We start from the raw sequence: 25,070 nt of genomic DNA on the forward strand, positions 1-25,070 counted from the left end.
AGTTCCCAGGCCTTTTTATTTAGCTCTTCTTTTATGCATTCCACAATTACTGAGCACCGTACTTCAGAATCAAGGAAGACAGGGCAAAAGCAGGACGCTGTCTCTTGCCTTTGTTCATCTGGAGTGAAGTCTGTTCTGCCCAAAGCGGGTAGAGGGTCCTTTAAAGCTGAATTCTCATTTTTTTATTTATTTACCCATGAGTTAGCTTTTCTTGCTCTTGAACTTCACATGAATAGAATTATAGAGTACGTGTACTCTTTTGTATCTGGTTTCACTTACCCAGTTAAACTTATTTGAGATTCATCCCGTATTATTCTGTGCTGCAGTGGTTTATTGCTTTTTAATGCTGTGAGCATTTCACAGTATGATTATACTACTATTTTTTTTGTATTGATTTAACTGTTGATGGATTAACTGGGCTGTTTTCCATTTGGGGTATTATCAATAAAGCTGTTAGAAACTTTGTTGAAATAAGTCTTTTTGTGGATATGTTTTCACGTTTCTTGGAAAAAAATACCTGGAAGTACAATTACTAGATCATAGGTTGCCTCTAAAAGTGGGTGGGGATGAGGATGGATTGGAAAAGGAGAATAAAAGAACTTTCCAGGGTGACATGAAACCTATATCTTGATAAAGGTTTGATTATCCAGGTGTGCACATTTGTCAAAGCTAGTAGAATGGATATAATTAGATTTGTGTATTTCAATGTATATAAATTTTGTCTTAAATAAATAGAACCATAAACAAATATTGGATTTTAGTTAATGATAATGTATGGAAGTATTTGAGAGGAATTGTACTGCCTTCTAAAACTTGATTTGGAATGCATCAAAAAATAAGATGGCTTGATGGATGAACAGACAGATGGACAAAACAGCTATCGCAAAACAATTATAGAATGTAAGTGGTGGTCCATGGGTATTTACTGTACAATTTATTCAAAGTTTTGGCATGATTGAAATTTTTCGTAGTAAAATGTTGAGAAGTGGAAATATAATTTCTTCTCTCTTTTGCAATGGCTTTCCAACATATTTAGAATAAAATCCAAAGTAGCTATTGTGGAGGTACTGCATGATACAGTGGCTGGCAGCTCTCTGACTTCATCTGCTCCCACACTGACACACTCTGGATTGTTTCCAGTGAAAGTGTGTTTCTTGCTGTTCCTAGTTCACCCCTAGCCTGTCCTGGTCTCAGAGCCCTCCCACTTGCTGTGACCTCTTCATAGGATGCTCCCATCCCAGGTATTTGCACGACCATCCCCTCTACCTACCAGCCATTTATTCAAGTGTGCTCAGTGGCCCTTCCTCCTAAAGATCTCCCCTTTCTACCCTGTCAGTCTCTTTCCCCCCATCACTTTTGTGCCATGTTTCTTTTTCCATAGAATTTAGCACCATGCAATATAATTTTAAATATATTTACAATTTATTTTCCTTTCCCTACTGGTAGATAAACTACTTGAAAAACATGACTTTATCTTGTTCATTTCTAGGTGGCTTAGGGAACAGTTACTAGTCAAGACTGTGGTGAAGTTTTGCTGGAAACTTGAACACCAGCCAAGCCATTCTTTGGTCCCCAGTGGTGGATACAGTTGGCTGTATATGCCTGATTTTAGGCCCCAGAGCAGTTTACACTAACAGCAGAGTTCGTGTATCCTGGGGAGGAATCCTTGGGCCTTCAGGTGGCTTGCTCAGAAGCTAATAGTTGGAGCAGGGATCGTGGTGTGTGGGTGGGTTATCAGGCCTCTGATAAGCTGTTGTAATGTGGGAGATGGAAGTAGCAGGGGTGGAGCCGCCCACTAGGACCCAAGTGGTCCCTGGTGGTGTTACTGGTAGCTGAAACGCACTGGGCAGGCTAGTCCCCAGTCCCACAGCTTTTTGTAACGGGGTGGTGAGTATTGTCCTAAACAGGCTTAGGAGAGTCTGATCTCCTCTGTCCCTTCCTGGCTGGTGTCAGTGGCAGCCACGTCACTTTGAACTGAACCTGAGGGTGGGGCATGGCTCGGGGTTAAACTCTCAAAATGGAGTCATTTGTGGACCTGCAACCTAAGAGGGTAAGGCCCCTTTCAGGCAAGTGGCATGGGTAAGAAACTGTGGGCAGTGCAGTCTGCTTGCGTCTCAGTCTCACAGCAGCCCATAGCAGGGTGGCAGGAATTGTACATAGCTTGGGCTTTCCTGTCCCTCCTCAGCTGGGCATGGCTGCCACTGCATCGGCTCAAACTCAGACCAAGGGCAAGGTGCTGCCCAGCTTTAAACTCCCAAAATGGTGTCCTGAGTCTGTGACCAGAGAGGCGGGGCCCTTCTCAGGGAGGCTGCACTGGCAGGAAACTGTGGGGAGTGTAGTTGATTGGAGACTCGGTCCTGCAGCAGCTGCAGGATGATGGGCACCATCCCAGATGTGTGCTTGGAAAGCCTGGTTTCCCTGCCTCCCCCAGCCAGGCAGGGGCTGCAGCCATATCAGCCCAAACTCAGCCCAAGGGCAGAGTGCAACCTAGTGTTAAAATCTCAAAATGTTGCCTTGGGCCTGTGACCAGTTAGGCTGGGATCCCTCCTAGGCAAACAGCATGGGTGATAAACTCTGGGAAATGTTGTCCACTCACGTCTCAGTCAACAGCAGCCCAGAGCAGGGTAGTGGTGTGTGAGAGTGTCTGGGCTCCTCTTTCCCTCCTCAGAGCTGCACCAACTGCTGCACGTGCCCTCATGGTTCCCTGGTATCGGGGGTCTCAAAACAGCAGCCAGCTCAAGCTGCTCTAGGCTGGGATACCTGGAGGATTCCATGTTTCTAGAGCAATGTCTCTGTGCAATTTCCAAGCAGCTCCCTGTGTTATGCCTGAGACCTGCATGGGTCAGGGGGTTCTCTTGTAGCCAAGATTGCTAAAGCTTATCTCAGAGAGTAAAGCCCTGGGGGCTTCTCTCTCACTGTTTCCCCAAGTCCAGGAGCTTCTCCCAGTTGTTAGCCAGTTTCTAGCCAGGCAAGTTGTCCTAAACCCTCTCCTTTCCCATGTTTGGTGTCTTCTGTCCCTTCCCTGGGGAATCCTAGCACTCTCTCTAGACAGTCTGAATTGTGAGAATCTGCTTACCATTTGGTTTCTCTCCGTGGTGGAAGCACATAGTGTCTGTGTCTAGTTGGCTATCTTATCCTATCTCCCCAGGGTGCTATTTTATAAAAAATTAAATAAACTTTGATCTTTAGAACAGTTGCAGTTTACAGAAAAAAACTATGAAGGTTTGGAGTTCCCATATACTCCCAAATCACTCTCCCCTATTATTAACATCTTACTTTAGTCTGGTACATGTGCTAAAATCAATGAACCAACATCAATATCTTTTTATTAACTAAAGTCTATATTTTATTTAGATTTCCTTAGTTTTTATCTAATGTCCCTTTTCTGTTCCAAGATATCACCCAGGAGGCCACATTACATTTAGTTTTCTTGTCTCCTTGGGCTGTTGACTGTGACAGTTTGTCAGACTTTTCCTGTTTTTGATGATTTTGACAATTTTGAGGAATACAGGTAAGGTATTTTGTAGAATGCTTCCATTGGGAGTTGCTCATGGGCTATTTTACAAGACAATGAATAAGCCTGGGAAAATCTTGCTGCCTCAGAAACTGTGACATGTACACAATGATCCAAAACATCTATATTACTTTAGAGCATGGATACATTTCACAGGTCTTGGCTTGTTGGATGTTCCTACAAACCCCGTGATAGGGAATGTATTTCTGTATCCATCTCGCATTTGAGAAAACTCAGCTTCCAAAATGGTAAGTAACTGTGTCAGATCACACGGAATCCATGGCCAAGAAGATCTCTAACCTGAGCCTTCTGACTGCAGGTGCAGCTCTCTGCCCCTTACACCAGCCTTCAAGCCCACATGCTGTTGACGCCATCACAACCTGCCCTTTACAGACAGCTACCCAAAGCTGAACCTATTCAAAGCCATGCGGTATCATTATCCTTTTCTCTGTTGCTTTCAATCAAAATAGTAGCACTGACTCTAACAATCCTGTTAGCCAGAAAAATGAGTGCTCTGGGATAATACTTAAATTTAAATGTATACATCTTATCAAAATACCATGTTCTGGGCTTATCAGCAGGTGAAATGTTTTTGAGATACTTTTATTTGATAAGAACCAGTTGTCCTTAGGCTGATAGCACCTGTTCCTGTATTTCTTCCTGTCTGTGTGGAGGCAGCGTGAACTTGTCCAGACTGAACACTGAGTACGTTCCCCATCACTGTTTACCTGAGACATCTTTTGGGGAGAGGAGCGGCAGCCCTGTCTTTGTATATCTCATTTCCCTGCTCCTGGAGCATTCTCTGTAACCTGGAATCAGTGTTATCAGTCTCAAAAAATCTTACTTATGAATATAGACTGTAAATTGACTTGTTTTGGTCCATTATAAAATGCCTTATTCTTCAGTTACAGGTAATTTATTATGCTGAGTCTAGAAGAAAAAAAGAGATATTGTCTTGACTGATTCCTATTGCACCTTCCCAAAGGATTTCCTTCAATCTGCTGTATGAACCCGTTGTCCTGGTGCTTTGGCTATAATGTCTTTTATGAATCTACTGTCCATCTTCATTGTCTATTTTGGGAGCGTGGCTAAGTCCATCTTGTTCATTAACACAACCCCAGAGCAGGGTCCCTCTATCTTATATGCCGAATAATCACATCTTAAATGAAAGGTGTTTGTATAAATCATAAGTCTTATTTATATTTTTTTCTTTGTGTACAATTGAAATATTACAACTATTTGGAAGAAACTTTAAAAAAATCTCTTAGCATGTAGGAGTGGAATATTGCATACTGGTGACAACTAAGCCATTTTGAATGAATAAATATTATACTATGAAGAGTGTAATATTCTCATTGAGATGAAGGCAAACCAACATGCAGGGACATCCCACTGTGTGAACAACCTCCTACAACCTTGGGAGAATCCAGAAGTCCTTTTGAAATGCTTACCTTTATTAGAGAAGAAATTGTGTTATGTGCTTTGACTCAATAATAAGTACCCTTGTTCGTAGTAGTTCCTATTTTCGAATAAGGAATAAAGCTGATTTTATATGAGCAGAAAATGTATACATGTGAAGGAGCTGACTGGGGGCCATGAATCAGGAACTTTGAATCTTCACGTCTTCTCCCAAGGAGAACATCTCCCTTGGATTCACTTCTAAAGTGGGACACACAAGAGTCATGGGGAATGAGTCCAGTGGAGGAGGGAGATACTTGCAGACACCATGATTGGCAACAATTGGGCTTTGCCTTTTGCTAATACATAGGTTAATCCTGTCATCCATGTGTCCTCTTGGTTAAAAACCACATATTTCCCTTTTTGTAAATGACATGTAGTTGGGCACAATGACATCATCTCCTAGTCATTGAGTAATGACCAGAAGAGACCTATGATTTTGAGGAGAGGCACAGCTGTGGGCTCCCAAACAGACTCAAAGAGGTCACATATGCAAACTTGGTTTCCAGAGCCACTGTATTGCTCATGCATTATTCTCAAGTCTTTGTCCTATCTAAATCTAGAACTTCTATGGAAACCTCTTTAAATCCTCCTGAGACTGATTCCACTATTATATTCTATACCAGTCTCTGCTTTTTGTGGCATCTGTACCAGCTGGGACACTATCTTGTACAATATTTTTTTTAAATTTCAATTCCATTTTCTTCCCATTTTATATGGTTTATTGTTTTCTCTATTTAACTCTTTCTTCCATCTGGATCATAAGCATATTAGAATTTTACTATCCTTGTATGCAATAAATTATACATTAATAGAATAGTTATGGCTTGTGAGAAGAAGTTATTTGTGATTTGCAATTAGAGAGATTTTAATCAAGTTTACCATTCTCAAAAAGTCTGTTTTGCATATAAATAAGGACCCCTTAAAAATCGATCTGTTTTGCTCAATTATAAAATGCTTCATTTAGAAGCCTAAGGGTAATTTATTATACTGAATTGGAGGAAAGGAAGATGTATTGCATTATGTTTAATCTTATCAAATGGCTGCTATATTTAATGACAATGTCTGTTTATCATAATTATTGTAAGTTGTCTAGGTTAATAAAATCAGAAGACCTATGTGAGATTTTTAAATGCTAAATTTATTATTTACATACCATTACAGATACCAGCTGTCCCTCTCGGATGCGCAGAAATCCTGTGTATTTAATTTCTGCTGAGGTGGCTGGAGGACTTTGTGTCTGTCAGACAAAGTGAACTATAAATCCAGGTCCTCAGAACCTTCTACAATTAAATATATAGAAAATAGAAGCATAGAATAGGAAGAAAATAACACATACCAGCTTTTAGGTATTTGATACCTAAAAGCTGGTTTGATTTGTTCTACAAATTCTTTCTTTCATCACCGAAGATGTTATTTCTAGACATGGCAGATTCAACAGGAACCAAAGCAAAATCCCTGCTCTCTTACAATCTCGTAAGTGATGGGATGTATTTGTGTGTGTGTGTGATGGGAAGGGTAGTGTAGCCTCATATATCTTACTCTGTCGCCAAAAATATCCTGAGTAAGTGTATCTTTATCCAAATTTAAAATCGAGGAAACTGAAACTCAAAGAGGTGAGTAAGGAGCCTGAAATTTTACACTGACGGAAAAGCTCTGTTTTAAACTCATCTGTGTGATTTCAAATCTAGTCTTTTCCCACAATGGGCTACTGATAACTCTAACGGTGGAGGTAAAGGGAGGGTGAAGGAAAGTTTTTAAGACTCAGAATTAGAAACCTGTGGTTTGCTTCTTGGCTTCCCAGCTTTGTGATGCTGGACAGGACAAATTTTTTTTTCATCATTCAAAAAAGACAACAGTCCCTTCTGTGTCTACCTTATGAGTTTATTGTGAGGGTGAAAGTCAACAGAATTATATCTATGTGTCTACACAAATTTATTGTTTCTTCGTAAACACTCACACACATATTAAAAGCACCAACAATGAAAATGGCAAAATTACCATATGACCCAGCAACCCCACCATTAGGTATATGTTCAAAAGAAGGGAATTCAGTATATCAAAAAGATAATCTGCATTCCCACATTTATTGCAACACTATTCACAATAGCAAAGATTTGGAATCAACCTAAGTGCCCATCAATGGATGAATGGATAAAGAAATTATGGCACATATACACAATGGAATATTATATAGCCACAAAATGAAGGAAATCCTGCCATTTGCAACAACATGGGTGGAACTGGAGAACACTATGTTAAGTGAAATAAGCCAAGCACAGAAAGACAAATCTCTCATGTTCTCACTCATATGTGGGAGCTAAATATTACAATCCAATTTGTGCAATGCCATAGTTATAATTTCAAGACAATCTAGGCCCATCCTGTTTTTTCTTTTTTCTTTTCCCCATACCTTTACCCTAGTAGACATCAATTTACAGAAAAGGAGAAATTTTTTCACTCTTGGATGCTTAAAACTCCCTTCAGAGGCATTGTCTTCTGAGTTGGCAAGTTCCTCATTCCCTAGAAATAATGTTGGTCTGTGCTGAGTGTTTGGTAACTGACATTTTGATAAATGAAGACATTAAACCATGCATTAAATTTCAGTAAGGACTTTAGCTGCTATCATTTCCCCAGATGTAGATGTACTTTAAAAGAGAAGAGGGTGGTGGAAATCACCATAGCAGCTTCACCTTTAAGTAAATGATGTCTTTGCCAAAAGTGCTTGGTTATATAACTGTCATATACAGTGATATAAAATAGAACTGGTTTTAAACTAGAAGGAAAATTCTGTGACATGTTGCTTAGGACTTTGATATTAAGATGATTGCTCTGGGGAGATAACTGGGCCCAGAATACAGGAAAGCAATGTCTTGCTCAATTTGTATCAGGTTTGCAGAACTTGTCCAGGGAAACACTACAGAATTGAAAAGAAGGGAAAGCTAAATGAGGTATGGCCAAGTCAGGGACTTGGGGATTCCATCAGTCTCCTCCACGACCCTTGTTCAACACTTTCAATCAGAAACTGCGTTTTGTGAGCCTTACCTCTTTGACATTCTGCTTAAAGTTCATCCTTCTCCATTACGATTGAAACTACCAAGTTCAGGACTTATCTTCTTTCCAGGACTCGTGCAAAAGCCTCCTAATTGTTCTCCATGCTTTCAGTTTTGGCCAGTCCAATTCACCCTCGAACCCTTACACCAGAACCATCCTGACTACTAGCAAATATGCTGCTATAATTTGTCAATTCTCATCCATGGCAGAATATTAGGATCACCAGGAAAACTTCTAAAAATTATCGATGTCTAGGGCCCATCTTTAGAGATTGCAACTCCATTGATTTGGAGTAGAGCCCAAATATTGTTGTGGTATTGTTTTACACTTCCCGACCCCAAGGGGATTCAAACATTGAGACTAAGAACCACTGATAGAACTCCCTGAAAATAATCTTTTAGTATCTCCCTATAACCTTAACATGACCCACGAGCACCTCCAAGATAGGACCTCTGCCTGCCTCCTTCATACCTTTCTCTTCATCAAGAAGCATCAGTCTTTGCCAGTTGGCCATAGGTTTCTGTTTATTCTGTGACTTTGTTTCCATTGCTATCTTCTGGGAGTATTTCCATCTTCCATGTTAACTTACGCACCTTCAAGTACTCATGTATATGAAGGCTTCTCTGATCTTCCCCAATGCCCTATGCTTCTGTATAATATATTGACCACTCCTTTATTTGTACTTCATTGTACTAATATGCAAATACACGTGTATATCAAATAAATATGTGTATATATAGGTGATATATAGTCTTAAAAACAAAATCTCTCATTGTCATGTTTGTTTTCTCAGGGTTCAGCATGCTGCATTATTAACATTCCATGTATTTTTGATAAACATTAATTTAATGAGTGATTTATGACCATTTAATTTATATTGTTAACTTAAATTTAATTATTTAGGATAATACAATGAATGTCTATTTGGGCAGTAAGAGAAACTCTCCACAGATATTTGGAAAGAGATGTTATGATGAACACCCTAGAAAGATGTAAGATTGTGCACTGAAACTAATTTCAGAAGAAATGAGTCAAATATTGGCAATACCAACTATATTAGGCCAATTTATGGCATGCCAGGTCAGAGGCTGTGGGTTCAGCAATGCCTCACGCTGTGCTGTGAAACTGTATTTTTTTTTTATGTACATATCAGGTTTTATTTAAAATCTCTACTTTTCAGTAGATTTTAGGTCAATATTCTGTTATAACATCTTCAAAAAGGTGATTCATAATATTCCTCCTGAAACTGGACTTTTAATATGCATAAGCCATTTCTTTTTGCACTAACCTTACATATCCCTCCGCCCTCTGAAGTAGCCCACTATCCATGGCTGTCTTGCAGGATCATTGTCATGGATTTGACGTTAGAATCCTTTCTCAATCAGGGTCTATGTGAGAATAAGATCTGGCCCCTTAAGGGTAGGGTTCTCAAAGTGTGGTTCCCGGACCAGTTGCACTGGCTTCACCAGGGTACTTATTAGAAATGCAAGTTCTCAGGTTCCAGCTGGAACCTACTGAATCAGAAACTGCTAAGCTGGAGCCCAGCAATCTATGGTTTACAAGCCCTCCAGGTGATTCCAATGTGTGCTCAAGTTTGAGAGCCACTGGTCCAGAGTCTTCACAGTCTAGCACTTGGACTTCAGAATTGGTGAGCCAGCATAGGTGTTGTCTATATGAGAATCACCCAAAGAGAGTTTTACAAATAAAGATTTCAGGGCTTCTTTCTTATATACTCACTCATTCAGGGGATGATGTTCTCTTTCATCTGTCACTCTCTTCCTTTTTCCCTTCACTTCTTCTGAAGGCAACATCATCTTCCTCTTAGGGTCTCAGATTTCGCTGCATATTAGAATCACTTAGAAAGTAAACCATAAAAAATAAACAAACACGCCCCAGCTCTACTCAAAGTGACTAAATTAGTATCTGGGAGCAGAGCCTGGGTACTGATATATTTTTTTAAAAAACTCCCCAACTGATGCTGATGTCAGCAAAGACAACATAAGTAAGAAACTAGGCAAACACCATGATGTGTTCTCCGCAGTTAAGTATGAGATTCATCAATATTTGGCCAGAGGACATGGCTCTGCTAGCTCCAAGTCATAGTACTTAGATGCAGGAGAAGACAAACTTGACTCAAGCTCATTCAATCAGACTGAACCCCAAGCATAAAGTTGACCACATCAACTGATGCTATGCAAGCAGGATCTCCCATCGCCACATTCCGGAGAGAAAGTCTGACTACTGTCCCTGCAGCTACACTGGCTTCTTCCCACCTGAGGTTTGGTTGTTTAGTTTTCTTTTGATTCTATGAGCTACCTTAGTGTCTTTCCAATGATTCTTCCTTTTCCATTGAGTAAGTAGAAGTTGATTTCTTTAACTTCCAGCCTAAAGACTTTTAATTAAGATGCTGTGCCACCAAATTGGCTGTTTGACCTTGAGCAAGTCGTCTTACGATTTTAGGTCTCAGTTTCCCTGAGCTGTAAAATGAGGCTAGTGATCTGGATCCATATTTTTTAACCACTTATAAAACAAGACTCTTTAAAAAAATGATTTGGAGGAAACTTGAATAAACAAAATGAAGGTAAGTGGTGAATGGTTTCCCCACCTCAAATCTTTACTGCTTGACAAAGCTTATTTTACTCTGAGCGGAAGCCCCAGTAAATCTCTGAGAAGGGCAAAGTTTCCTGGGAGCACAGATAATATGAAGGTGTTGTATTCCTACGGTTTTGAGATTGTTGATTCAGAGCCTTGAGCCAGAAACAACTGGAGTTTCCTGTTTTAGAGCCACATACTGCCAGATGTAAAAGGCCATGTAATGATAGTTAATGGAACACACTAAGTGGTAAATGCCATGCAAACTCAAATGCAAAAACTACTTTTCAAAAAGGAAGAGAATTGACTGATTAATCTATTTTTTTAGGTATGGAAAATGCTATCTAAAAATAGGAATCCTATTATTCTGTAATATTTGGATACCTGTTGAGTGTTGTTTCTGAAGTCTTTTAGGACATGGAGTTAAAATCCACGAAAAGGTCAAGACAGCTCTCAATTTCCAAACGAAATTGCTTGGAAACACACTTCAGAAGGAAGTTGGGTTTCAGGAGGCCTGCTGTGAAAGTTAGCAAATGAAATGTAAAATGTGTGAAGTTTTCCATTTTAGAAGAAGTACCAATTTTAAAAGATTGTGGCATTTTTGTTTTACCAAGTGAGGCTCTTTTGGTGGACTTAAATATATCTCTTGCATATTCTGGGGATTAAATAAAAAATCTTCAAAATATCATTCCATTAAAATCTTCCCACACTGCTAAAAATTCAGAGGTCACAGTCTGAGTTATTTCTAGCAGCTTCTCTGCATGAAATTTCTGTATAATGCACTAGGCACAGGCTCCACTGCAAAAAAGAATATGTATAAACAAAATAATGCTTGTGATGATCACATTATGTGCAAGAGCATCTGCTGGGCATTCTTAAAATCTCAGCTCACTTAGACCACACACAGTTCTTCCATGCCAGCCTCTTCCCACCTACTGCAGGCTCGTCCTTCCCCACTCCTCAGCTGCAACTGCTCTTGGTAAAGCCTACAAATGGTTTCCTAAGACTCTCTGCCCAATGGATGTGATATCTCTGTCTTATGATTGACTCCTCTGCTGTAGATGTTGATGTTGGCCATTCTCTCCTCCTTAAAACTATCTTCCACCCGTGACCTTGGTTAGTCTGCATTCTTGGAGTCATCTTCCCCTTCTGTGAATGTTACTTTTCTGTCTCATTACTATAGTCTCTCCATAGCTCTTCCCAGAAATGTTGGCATTGCCTTGCATTCTGTCTTGGGACTACTACTCTAACATGGATTTACCCCCTTGGGTAACTCTGCCAAATGTCAAAAACCCCCCGTATCCAACATATTGTTGGGCGCCTCTGCCTAACACGGCATGAGCCTCCCAAACTCAGTGTGCCATAAGGTGATGGCCGCTGACAGAGAGATCTCTCATCGAAATGTCTGGCCATAAATTCTGCTCAGTATGGGACCTTTGGCATGTTTCTTAACTCCCTGGGTCTCTGTTTTCTTACCTTTAAAATGTTTTGAGGATCAAAAGGGACTGCATATGCAAAGCATTTAGCACAGGATATGGCACATACTAAGCCTTAAATAAAAGTACCTATAGTTTGCCATATTTCATTTGAACCTACTAATTCTTATACACTATAGATCTTAAAATATATGCCATCCAAACCAAAAAATTAGAGAATTATTATTGACTTTTCATGTTTGCTCACCTCCACATCAATTAATCATTGAATGCTATTAATTTTAAATTTAAAAATGTTTTCAAATGTGTTTTCTTTTCTGTGTCACCATTAACATTGTCCTGGTTGATGTCCTTTTATGCTTCTATATATCATTTATCTATGTCTGTCTCTATATCTCTATCTCTATAATCTATCTCTGAGTGTTATATATCTTTAGAAAGCAAGAGTCGTGAGAGAGAGACACACAGAGAGAAAGACAGAGAGAGAAAGAGAGATTTTACTTACCTTGAGAAATCTAGGACATGTTCTTACCAGAGTTTTAAGATATTGGAAAAATGTAGGAAAGGAGAACTCTATTAATAAGCGCACTTGGACATGGTGCCAGTACTTTAGGATGTTGGCAAGTCAATGCTAATTGAATAGAACCACAGAACCACACTGTTGATATGATGTTAAAATAACCTTTTCTTCCTCTAGGGCTGTTTAATAAAAAGACAATGTTTTTATGTACATCCTAAATGTTGCTTTATTGAGGAAACTTAAAAGCAAGTTAATAACAGCATGCTTAGGGGTTAGGTGGGAAACTACAATAATGGCCTATTTCAAAAGAAAAATTACACAGTAAACCCAGTCACATGCTGGAGGAGATTTTACAGATCGGATTTAGAATTCTAAGCAATCAAGTACCAGTAATGCTCAAGGTCACGCTCTCTAGTATAGAAGGAAACATTCAAAGCAAATGATATCTTCAATATTTTAACCATTGTGGGACTACGTTCTTATGTTTTCCTAACACAGCTACAAATAAGAAATAAATACTATTCTTTAAAAGATTAAGGTAGTTTAAACCCATACTTGAAAAATGAGATAAAAAAATACATTATTTTTATAGGCTACTTTTTTTCTGAAAGGAAAATCAGAGAATATACTCACATTTTGCAGATTTATGCACTTTCTCTTTCTTATATAACCAAGCCAATTAGAGTCATGAAAGATATTTCTAAGTTTCTAACCTGGTATCTTTACTCGAGTTATAGTAGTCGTATAAAATAGTTTTAGTAACTTTAAATAATGCAACCTAGTTGCTATCTGCAAATATCATTAATTGTACTTTAAAATTTAAATTTTTTGCCACATTTGTCACAATCTTTTAGTTATCACAGATAGAATATGTGACCAATCTCTTTATGGCTGTAAGTGATACAAAATACTTCTATACATAAAGGGATTGAAGATGCACGGAAAAGCATTTTCTAAATTGCGACCTACATACAACAAAATGAGACTACATGCCAAACTTAATTTGTGAATGCAAAAAAATAATTTAAATTTTTTACCACATTTGTCACAATCTTTTAGTTATCACAGATAGAATATGTGACCAATCTCTTTATGGCTGCAAGTGATACAAAATACTTCTATACATAAAGGGATTGAATATGCACAGAAAAGCATTTTCTAAATTGCGACCTTCATACAACAAAATGAGACTACATGCCAAACTTAATTTGTGAATGCAAAAAAATAATTTACAAATTTTTATATTATTTTTGCTACCTTCAAATTTAAATCAAACCATCTCAATCTCTCTCTCTGTCTCTCTATATTATATGTATAAAGTTGTTGTTTTGTTGGTGTTGCCTCAACTTAGAGTACTCTTTCCCAATTACGTGGCAATAAAATTGTATGGTTAATTTTTAACCAAATCATTCATTTATCTACAAGAAGGCTATATTGGATCACAGTTGTTGTACTTGATTTTAATTTACAATTTAATCTATTAACATTTCCATTATAAGAAAGGCAGAATAAAGGGGGAGTGGCTTGCGTTAGGTTATATGTTTTGTCATTCTTGTTGAAAAATAAAAATAACTGAAGGAAAATTTTAGATAAAATACAAATACAGTGCTCAAATTCTTAAAGCCAAGATGGTATCAAACTAAATGGTGAAGAAAAATATGACATGCCCCACTCCTGGAATGAATTTTAATTGTATTAGAAAATGGACCCTACTGAAGAAGGTAGTTGTTTCTAAGTATGTCATAAGCAAGACTATGTAGGAATTTATGACTAAAAGTAGGACCTTGAAAACACAACCAATTAGAAATATAGATGACCTTGGGTATGGTGATAAGTTTTTAAATACAACACCAAAGGCACACTGAATTATAGAAATAATTGATAAGCTAGATTTTATTAAATTAAAAACTTCTTCTTTGCAAAAGACACTGTCAGGAGAATGAAACAATAAGACACAGATGGGGAAAATATTTCCAAAAGATATGTCTGATAAAGGACTACTATCTAAAATAAACAAAGAACACTTAAAACTTCAGCTATAAAAAAACAAACAACCCAATCAAAAAATGGATCAAAGACCTGAGCCTATACCTCACTAAAAAAGGAATACAGATGGCAATAGCATATGGAAAAAATGCTCAGCATCATATATGATTAGGGAATTGCAAGTTAAGACTATTATGAGATAACTACGATGCACCTATTAGAATGGCCAAAATCTAAAACACTGACAACACCAAATGCCAGCCAGGATGTAGCACAACAGAAACTCTCATTCATTGCTTATGGGAACGCAAAATGGCACAGCTATATTGAAAGACAGTTTGGCAGCTTCTCATAAAACTAAGCCTACTCTTACAATACAATCCGGCAATCACACTCTTCGGTGTTTATTGAAATGAGTTGAAAATTTATGTCCACACAAAAACGTGCACACAGTGTTTATAGCAGCTTTATTCATAATTGCAAAAACTTGGAAGCAACCAAGATGTCCTTCAGCAGGTGACTGGGTAAATAAACTGTGGTTCATCCAGACAATGGAATATTATTCAGTGCAAACAAGAACTAAGCTATCAAGCTGTGAAAGGCCACGGAAGAAACTTAAATGCATATTACTAAGTGAAAGAAGCCAATCTGAAAAGGCTACGTGCTGTATGATTCTGACTACATCACGGTCTGAAACAGGTGAAACTATGGAGGCAGTAAGAAGATTAGTGGTGCCAGGAGTTAGAAGGAAAGGAAAGATGGATAGTTAGAGCACAGAGGATTTTTAGGGAAAACTAGGATTTTTATCAAACTAATTCTGCATGATACTATCAGGTGGATACATGTCACGATGCACTTTTCCAGACCCATAGAATATACAACATCAAGAGTGAACCGTGATGTAAACTATGGACTTAGGTGATAATGGTGTGTCAACGTAAGTTCAGTGATTGTAACAAATGTACCACTCTGCTGTGGGGTGTTGATATTGGGGAAGGCTTTATGTGTGGGGGTGGCAGAGAGTATATGGGAACTCTGTACTTTCCATTCAGTTTTTCTCTGAATCTAAAACTACTCTGAAAATAAAGCCCATTTAAAAAGATAACAAAACGTCATAGAAACAGGCCCTGCTTCAACAAGCATACTTCACCACTTACTCTATGCTGGATTCTGTAGCTATCTTCAAGGAATTCAGACTTTGTTAGGAAGAAAAAGAAGCCAACTCATGCTTACATATCAAGCAAAAGTCTAAAAACTGGTGTTTCTATAAACCCCAAGTAGTAGGTAGAAGGAACGTGGCATTAATCAATCTGCCAGCATAATCAAAGATGAGTCAACCCTCTCCACCCATCCACTGCTTTTTAAGTATTTAAAAGTAAATCTTCAAAGTTGGTGAATATTTGCCAGGCCATCATTAATGTCTGAAGGTCTTTCAGACAGAGAGAACAGCATATCCAAGACATGATATTTAAAGCAAGACAATATGTTTTAATAATAATTACTTCAGTTGATACAATTTGGAAGTACAAATAATACTGATGAAGAGGATCATATTAATAATAAAGATGATAATTCAATGGGCCACATGCTTTCTATGTGTCAAGCATTATGGTTTGTACTTAATTCTCACACTAGCCCTACCATAAGTATTATATCTTGTTTTTCCAGATAAGGAACTCAGGGAAGAGAGATTATATGGCTTTGCCAAACTCATCCTGCTTCCCTGTAATGTAGCTGGAATTCAACTTCAGGTTCCATGATGAAAGTCTGTGTTCTCATCATGTGCATTTTGTTCCAGAGCAGGCAGTGACCAGGCTGTCATGCTCTTAAACCTGTTTTCTGGAATTTACTTGTTCGAATAAACATAAGATTGTTCTATTGGTCTCTGTTGCCTTACTGGACAATCAGACCAGGGACATTTGTTCTCAATAAAATTGTTCCTCACTGAACGACGAAAACAGTATGTGAAATGAAAACTATTCATCAAAGTTGTCTGAAATTGCTGAGAAATGAACAGAAGTATCAGGAAATGGTTACCTATGTTGCAAAAACACAAAAATAAACTTACGTTTTAATAGATTGTGACTGGATGTCAATAAGTGGCCAAATGACAAGTTATAAAAGTTATTGCACTTTACAATTCAATACTTTGCAAATGTTTTTTTTCCCCTTTTGCATTAAATGATACTTTTGATGATACTGTAGGCAAATGATGTGGTTTCTTTGTCTCAAAGCTCCTTGTGGAGTATCTATCCCTCTTCAAACAAAAATATATGTAAGAGAAGCATCACTTCTCTTTCTCAAATAGCAGAAAAACAGACCACAGTCTTCAGCTCCAAACTAAGAAGCACTAGTTTAACTTGTGAAGGTAATTTTATTGCGGTGATTGATTTAGTAATGCCAAGGACAATGTGGTTTTTATGGTCACAAAATGGCTGTAATCTAATTTTGCAGAAATTCTTATCTCATCACTACTGTGTTATCACTTTCAATCTTAGCTTTTTCATTTGAATTAGCTTAGAAAAATTCAATGGGCTGCTCTACTGTCAGCTCAACCCTCAGAGTGGTCTTCTGTGCTAAATTTTCTGGTGCCAAAGTTATGTTTTAAACCATGTTATCATTACTCTCAACAGTCAATTAAGGAGTTATTTTTGCAGACTATTCTAGGCTGGAATTGCTCAGTATAATTTCTTCCACATAGTAAGAACTATTTCTTTTAACAATAGGCATTGTAAACTTAATGAGAATGGCATGGCTTGTCCCATGACAAATTTCAGCATGAGATAATTTTCAAATATCTAGATCTTTGAAAAAGAAGACGTATTTCTTTTTCTTGTTCTCTGGCATATGCCACATGGCCAACCAGCCTCCAAATGATGAAATGGTTTTCCAACAGCCTGCAACTGCTCATCTCTTTAATTTTGAGGTCGGAAATACCTTTGAAACAAAGGAAACTAACAGAAGCCCCTTGGTTGGCTCTACTGTGGACATTTCAGGAGTGTGGTCTAGATAATACAACACGCACTCTCCCCCTTCAAAGCTTTGGTTAGTTTTGTAAACAATTTCCACTGGTAGAAGTACAAATCCATGGGCATCAACCCTTGTCATTCTTTTTTTTTTTTTTTTTTTGAGACAGAGTCTCACTGTGTTGCCCAGGCTAGAGTGCCGTGGCATTAGCCTAGCTCACAGCAACCTCAAACTCCTGAGCTCAAGCGAGCCTCCTGCCTCAGCCTCCCGAGTAGCTGGGACTACAGGCATGTGCCACCATGCTCGGCTAATTTTTTCTATATATTTTTAGTTGACTAATTAATTTCTTTCTATTTTTAGTAGAGACGGGGTCTCGCTCTTGCTCAGGCTGGTCTCGAACTCCTGAGCTCAAACAATCCGCCCGCCTCGGCCTCCCAGAGTGCTAGGATTACAGGCGTGAGCCACCGCGCCCGGCCAACCCTTGTCATTCCTGATTCCACTCCACCTGCTTTTCAGACCAAACCATGCCAGCAGCAGGCTACAAAAGGAGCTAAGGAAGTCAGGTGTTTTCTTTTGAGAATCCCATTCAATTTTAGCTGCATGCTTTTTTTCCAGGGAACTCGCTCATGTGTCATTTTTTCCTTCTGCCCTTGACTGTGTAGGTAACGTGCTACACAAGCAAACAGTTCTTGGTATCAGCCTGGGAATGGCTGCCTGTAGTTTCTGTGAAATGGTCCTTGGAAATCCTTTGTGACCAGCCTGCTCACCGTGCGGTTAAAGGAAATTGAAGGGCCATTAGTCAGCCTTCTCTACCTCAAGGTCAGATTCTGCATCATATATAGATGTACACAGTTGGCGAAATTTAGCTGAAAGAGCATGACGTCTTTAACTCTGGTAAAGCCACCACCTGATGGATGAGTTCCGTTATCTGTAGAAAAAGCTTTAAAAGGACAGGCACTTCGGCTAACACTTCTAACACTTCAGCTAGTCTGTAAATTTCAGGACAAAGGCGATATCCATTTTTGCTAAACATTATATCTCACGTACGTAGCTCAGCAGTTTGAATGAATGAATAAATGAATTAATCAATATGCCTATTGTTAATTATTTGAAATATTTTCCATAACCAGAGAATTTACTGACTCAAATGCTTGCATTTAAGGCCCCTTGTCAGTCATAATTCTCATTTTTAGTTAGTAAACTAGACTATTTTAACTGTTAGTTTTTTGGGGGCTTGATTAATGAGAGACAATCCGCTGGATTCTGATTCTATTTGGGCATGCTGCTAAGACAAGGTTTTGTGACTTCGGAATAGGAAACTGACATCAGATTCACGTCAACTTGAACAGTATCGCTAGCTGGGGTCCTGTTAAGTGACCAACCTGCCCCTGGTGGTTTTTATATTGTCCCTTCCTATAAAGGCAACATCATGAATACTATCCACCTTTCAGAATGGCAGTTACTACTATTTAAATCACATGCAGACATCTATAAATATCTCTCCTGGATTTCCCATGGTGAATATAAAATTAAATATACAATGCTTTCCATACTTTCCTCTTTAAGTGAATCGATACGGAATTCTTTGTATGATCTAGTAAGAAGAAGTACTTCCCCCAGCATTTAAAGCACATGCTTTAATAGATTTATGTCTATGTCTATATAGTAAGCACTTACTAGTAAAATAGAGATATTGCAAAGTATAATGTAAAATGTCTCAAAAAATACACATGAGAAAATGTATTTTGATTTAGTTAGATAGAAAAGCCAGACTAAAGAATTTTAATAACTCTTTTTCTTTCTTACCAAATTCAATGTCAGATTCAGATTAGATAACATTTACTCAGTACCTACTATGTCTCTGGCATATGTGTTATTTTTTTAAAATCCAGATACTTCACAGAGGTAGAAGCAGAGGCCAGAGAAGTTGTTTGACTTGTGACGATCAGAAAATGAGCAGAAGAGACAGGATTTGAAACCAGGAACCTCTTAACCCAAGCCAGGATATGCAGTCTCTTACTCTCCTTATCTTATAATGTGTTAATATTACTATCTACTTCACTGAGAGTGTTGAGGAGTTGACATTATTCTCAATGGTGAAAAACTGAAAGCTTTTCCTCCCTGATCAGGAACAAGGCAAGGACGCCCACAACCATCACTTCTATTCAAAGCAGTACTGGAAGTCCCACCTAGAACAATTGAACATGCACACACAGAGGAATGTAAATCAGAGAGGAAGAAGTAAAATTGTCCCTGTTTGTAAATGACATGATCTTAAATATAGAAGTTCTGAAGACTCCATAAAAAAAGTCTTGGAACTGATAAACAAATTCAGTAAAGTTTTGGGTTACAAAATCAACATACAAAAATCAGTTGTGTTTCTGTATACTAAAAATGAACTATCTGAAAAGGAAATTAGGAAAACAATCCCTTTTATAATAGCACCAAAGTGAAAAATAAAATAATTAGAAATAAATTTCACCAAGGAGGTAAAAGACTTGTACACCAAAAACTATGAAGCACTGATGAAAGAAATTAAAGAAGACACAGACAAATGAAAAGGCCTCGATGTTCATGGACCAGAAAACATTATCATTACAATTCCATATACTGCCTCAAATAATCTATAGATTCAATGCAATTTATATCAAAATTCCAATGACATTTTTACAGAAATAGAAACAAAAATTCTAAAACTCATATGGAACCACAAAGAAACCAAAATAAGCAGATAAATCTTGAGAAAGAGCAAAGCTGGAGACATCACACTTCTTCATTTTGAAATATGTTACAAAGCTATAGTAATCAAAATACTATGATACTGGCATAAAGACAGACACATAGATGAATGGAACAGAAGAAAGAGTCTAGAAATACATCCATATAATATATATATAGTCAACTGATCTTAGACAAAGATGTCAAGAATACACCAAAGGGAAAGGATTCTCTCTTCAATAAATTGTTTCGGGGATATATTTAGGCAAAAGAGTGAAATTGAACCCTTATCATACACCATACACAAAAATCAACTCAAAATGGATTAAAAACTTAAATATAAGATCTGAAATTATAAAACTTTTAGAGGAAATCATAGAATAAAACTTTATGACACTGGTCTAGACAATAATTTTCATGGATGTTATACTGAAAGCACAAGCAACAAAAGCAAAAGTAAACAGTAGGACTACACCAAAAATAAAGCAAAACAAAAAAACAAAACAATCTTCTGCAGAATGAAGGAAGCAATCAACAGAGTGAGAAGATAACCTATGAAATGGGAGAAAATATTTGCAAAGCATACATTTGATAAGGGAATAATTTTCAAAATATTTAAGGTAGTCCTACAACTCAGTAGCAAAATAACTAATAACCTGATCAATACGTGGGCTAAAGATTTGAATATACAGTGCTGCAAAGAACATATCCAAATGGCCAAGAAGTATGCAAAAAGATGCTCAACGTCACTGATTATCAGGGAAATGCAAATCAAAACCACCATGAGATATCAACTCACACCTGTTAGGGTGACCATTATCAAAAAGATAAAAGAGAACAAGTGTTGATGAGAATGTAGAGAAATTGAAACTCTTGCCGTGTTGATAGAAATGCAAAAGGGTACAGCCTCTATGGAAAACAGTATGGAAATTCCTCAAAAAATTAAAAATAGAGCTACCATGTGATCCAACAATCCCACATCTTAGTATTTATCCAAAAGAATTGAAATCATGATCTCCAAGAAATATTAGCACACCCATAGTCACTGCAGCACTATTAACAACAAGCAAGATGTGGAAACAAATGTCCATGGAGGAATGAATGGATAAAGGAAATGTGTTATATACACACAATGAAATATTATTCAGCCTTCAAAAAGGAGGAAATTCTGCAATATGTGACAATGTGAATGAAACTTGAGGACATTATCGTAAGCGAAGTAAGTCAGTCACAGAAGGACAAATACTGCATGAGTCCATTTATGTGAGGTATCTAAAATAGTCAAATTTATAGAATTGGAATGGATTGGTGTCTTCCAGGGCCTGAGGGGAGTAAAAATTGGGGAGTTGCTAAGCAAGGGGCATCCATTTTCAGTTAAAATATGAATAAATTCTGGAGATCCGCTGTTCGACATTGTGCCTATTGTTTACTGTATTATACACTTAAAAATTTGTTAAGAGGGTAGAACTCATGTCAAGTGTTCTTACCACAATAATATATAATTTCAAAATACATAAAAACACACGAAGCACTTAGAACAGTGCCTGGCACATTCTTCATGCTAAATGAGTATAAGCCATTATTTATTTTTTATTATTGTTATTATCTTGAGTCTATGAGTGCATTCACCCAATGTGCTGATAAGTGATCTATATTTTATTTTATATTATATTTTATTTTTATTGTAAATACACAATTGAATGTTTTGCTAGTAACCCACTCAGTGTGCTCACAATGGCTCCTAAAAGGAAGCATGTCTTGTAAAAGTTAGAATTTCCTGAGGACTAGTCAGCAATTTTCTGAGAAGTTTGACTAATAGGCAATCCCTTTGCAAGTTCTAAAGCTCCTATGGTGCAGACTTACAAATAGATTTTGAGAATTACAACTTGAACGAAAAAGTATTATCACTGATAGGGCACCATTTTGCCTTGATTTGGTAAGGAATTTACGGTCTTTTTGCTTCACATTGTGAATTACTATTAGTTTAATTTCCTCATTAGCAATTTAGTTTACTGTGTGCTATTTCAATTGTCCTGAGAGGGACAGTCACGCATGCTTGTAAAACATTCTTATAACTTTCTTATAACTGATTTAATGTTTGTGTAGACTGCAATTTAGAAATATTACCTATACCCGTTTCTAAAACAGATGCCTATAATTACCCTAAATATGTTTATGCATTGATTTTTGATTGGTAATGGACTACATTTGAAATTTTACCACTTGTGTCATATGATCAATAAAGATAATTGGTTAGTTTGAAGTTTGAATTATTTTGTTTTGTAGTAAAAAATTAGATGTATATGTATATATATCATAGGAAAGAAATATTAAGCAATGTAAGGGTATTTCTCTCCAATTCTTTGTTGCAACTGAGTATTTCAAATGAATTGCATAACCAGGTCTAGCGATGTTTTTGCTCTACTAAGTGCATTGTGATCAGAAAGTTTGCAAGAGACTTCTCTGTGCCTTGCCAAGTCCCTAACGGCAAATGCTATGAATTACTCTTCAGTGTGCATAACCTGAAAGTGCCTGGCCCGTATTTCCAGCTCAGCACAGGACTTCCCAAATAAACCCTCTCAATTTATTATTTTCTGTGTAGTGCTCCACTAGAAATTTACAAAATACAAGGAGAGTGTGTGCCTCGGACTTATTACAAGCCTGTTCATCTTCCTTTAATTTTATGGAGTATTTCAATCTCTTTCCTGAACCCAAATCCTTCTTGGACTACATTTGACATTATGTTTTCAGTTGAGCTTTGGATCCTTAATCTTATTACTTCCTGTTTTCCTAAAACTAGAGTGAATAAGCTACTTACAAGAGCATAAGCTGAATCTGTTCAAAGCCGTTTAGCTGTATTTATTCTGCATTTCGGTTGATCCTGCTTCCCTAGTTCCTTGTCTTGCAGAAATTTCAGGCAAATTATGAAATTGAAAAGCATGGCCTTAATTGGGGGTGTGTGACCACTAGGAAATCCTGTTCACTGGCACTCTGCTTGGTTTGTCTTCCCTGCATGTCAAAGTGAAGTACACACACACACGGACATACACAGTCATCAGTTTGGTGTGTGGGGGGTTTTTTTGTGGTCGTTTTTGTTTCAGTTAATCCTTGCAAGGATCTGGAGAGAAAGCGAGAAACTGTTTTCCCCCTCTTACTGATGAGATGTCTTAGCTGAGGTGTTAAGCCACTGATCCAAAAGCACACAGCTAGTAAGTGGAAGAGGCTACATTCGAATCCAGATCTGATTGAGTCCAGAACTCATTTTCTTCGCCCACTAGGCACACTACCTCCTGCTTTCCCAAGCTCACACCTGACCTGAGTGCTCCAGTCGTTCAAAAACACAAGCATGTGTTATCTACTCCCAAGGAAAGCCTTTGGCTGGGTACAGAGGGTGGCATCCTTAGCTAGGCAACTGGTTGAGGGAGAAAGGTCTGCTATTTATGCAATCCTGGAGGGTGGTGAGTGAGGGAGGGTTTGCCCAGGGAGAATTGTAGTGTCAGGGACAGTCATGTGCAAGGCATGAACATGCCCTGTGTGTTTTCTCCACTGCCTAATCCACAACTACCAGAGTTCTTTATTGCAGAGGCATTAAATCCAATGAATTGTTCTCTCTTTGTAAAGAAACCACACTAATGTAATTTCTTTCTTTTGCAATTGCTCATTCAGTAAGCCATTGTTCATTAGACTCCTGGGAGTTTGCAAGCCTGGAACAATTGTTTGTCTGTTGATCAGGTCCCATTTGTCATTTTGCAGATGGGCAAGTTTATTTGCTTATAACACAACAGAAATAATTAGCCATTTACCCGGCAAGTTGGCGATGATCGTGTACAATGAATGGAAGTAAATGCATAACTTCAGGTTTTGCTGAAAGAAATGGACTAGGCCATTAGGCATGACTTTCATCATTGATTTTCCTCTGAGACTGACAGTCTTAAATTAAGAATACATATTTATGATTATGAGAGATTTTCCTGGTTTCCTGTGGAGTGTCTTGGCAGAATCAGACAAACCAGGGCTCCATGTGAGTCTCTGCCATTAATAACCATAGGATTTGGGGAAAATTTCTCAAACTCTGTGAAACTCCATTTCCAAATGTGTAAAGTAGATGTGATGACATTTAAGTCATGGGTCGTTTTGATGATCAAACGAGACAATGCATACAAAAGAACCAGGACCCATTACCTTTTCAATATCTATCCAGTAATTTCCATACCTTCCATGTTTAAACTGCAACTACCAGAAGGGGAGCAGTTCTGAGATTCATCTTATTTATCTATAACATGCGAATAATATTTACCTTAAATGATTCCTATCAAGATTAAATAGGATAACAGGTTAGCAGTGCCTAACATACAGTTATCACTTGCTAATTGTAATTTAAATAGCTCTATTTGGGGGAAAAATCAATAGGCAGTTTATGCTGATGTTGACAACAATTATGATGGCATTGATGATAAAATATTCCCTGAAATTATCCATTAACTTTCCCATACTCTGTCTCAGGAAACTTTCTGGAACTTCGTTCCTGTGTCCCGCGTTAAATTATCCTACTGAATAACCCCAGAACAGTTTTCATCGTCTCTCTTATTTCCTTAAATCTATTTGAACACTAATCCAAACTTCATCCTCTTCCTTTCTTTCAGGAGCCGGCGCTATAATTCTTCGCCCGTGACTGGTGATTATAGTCAATTCTTGATATCCATAATTGCCTTGTTTTCTGCTCTACTGCAAACGCAGAAACATTTTCCACTCATTTCCTAACAAGATTTTTTAAAAATTAAATATAGTGTTCAACAGCACAGTCTATTTCATTTTTATTCTCTAC

This window comes from Propithecus coquereli, unplaced genomic scaffold (genome assembly GCF_000956105.1).
Source record: "Propithecus coquereli isolate 6110/MARCELLA unplaced genomic scaffold, Pcoq_1.0 Scaffold67, whole genome shotgun sequence".
Classification (NCBI taxonomy): domain Eukaryota; kingdom Metazoa; phylum Chordata; class Mammalia; order Primates; family Indriidae; genus Propithecus; species Propithecus coquereli.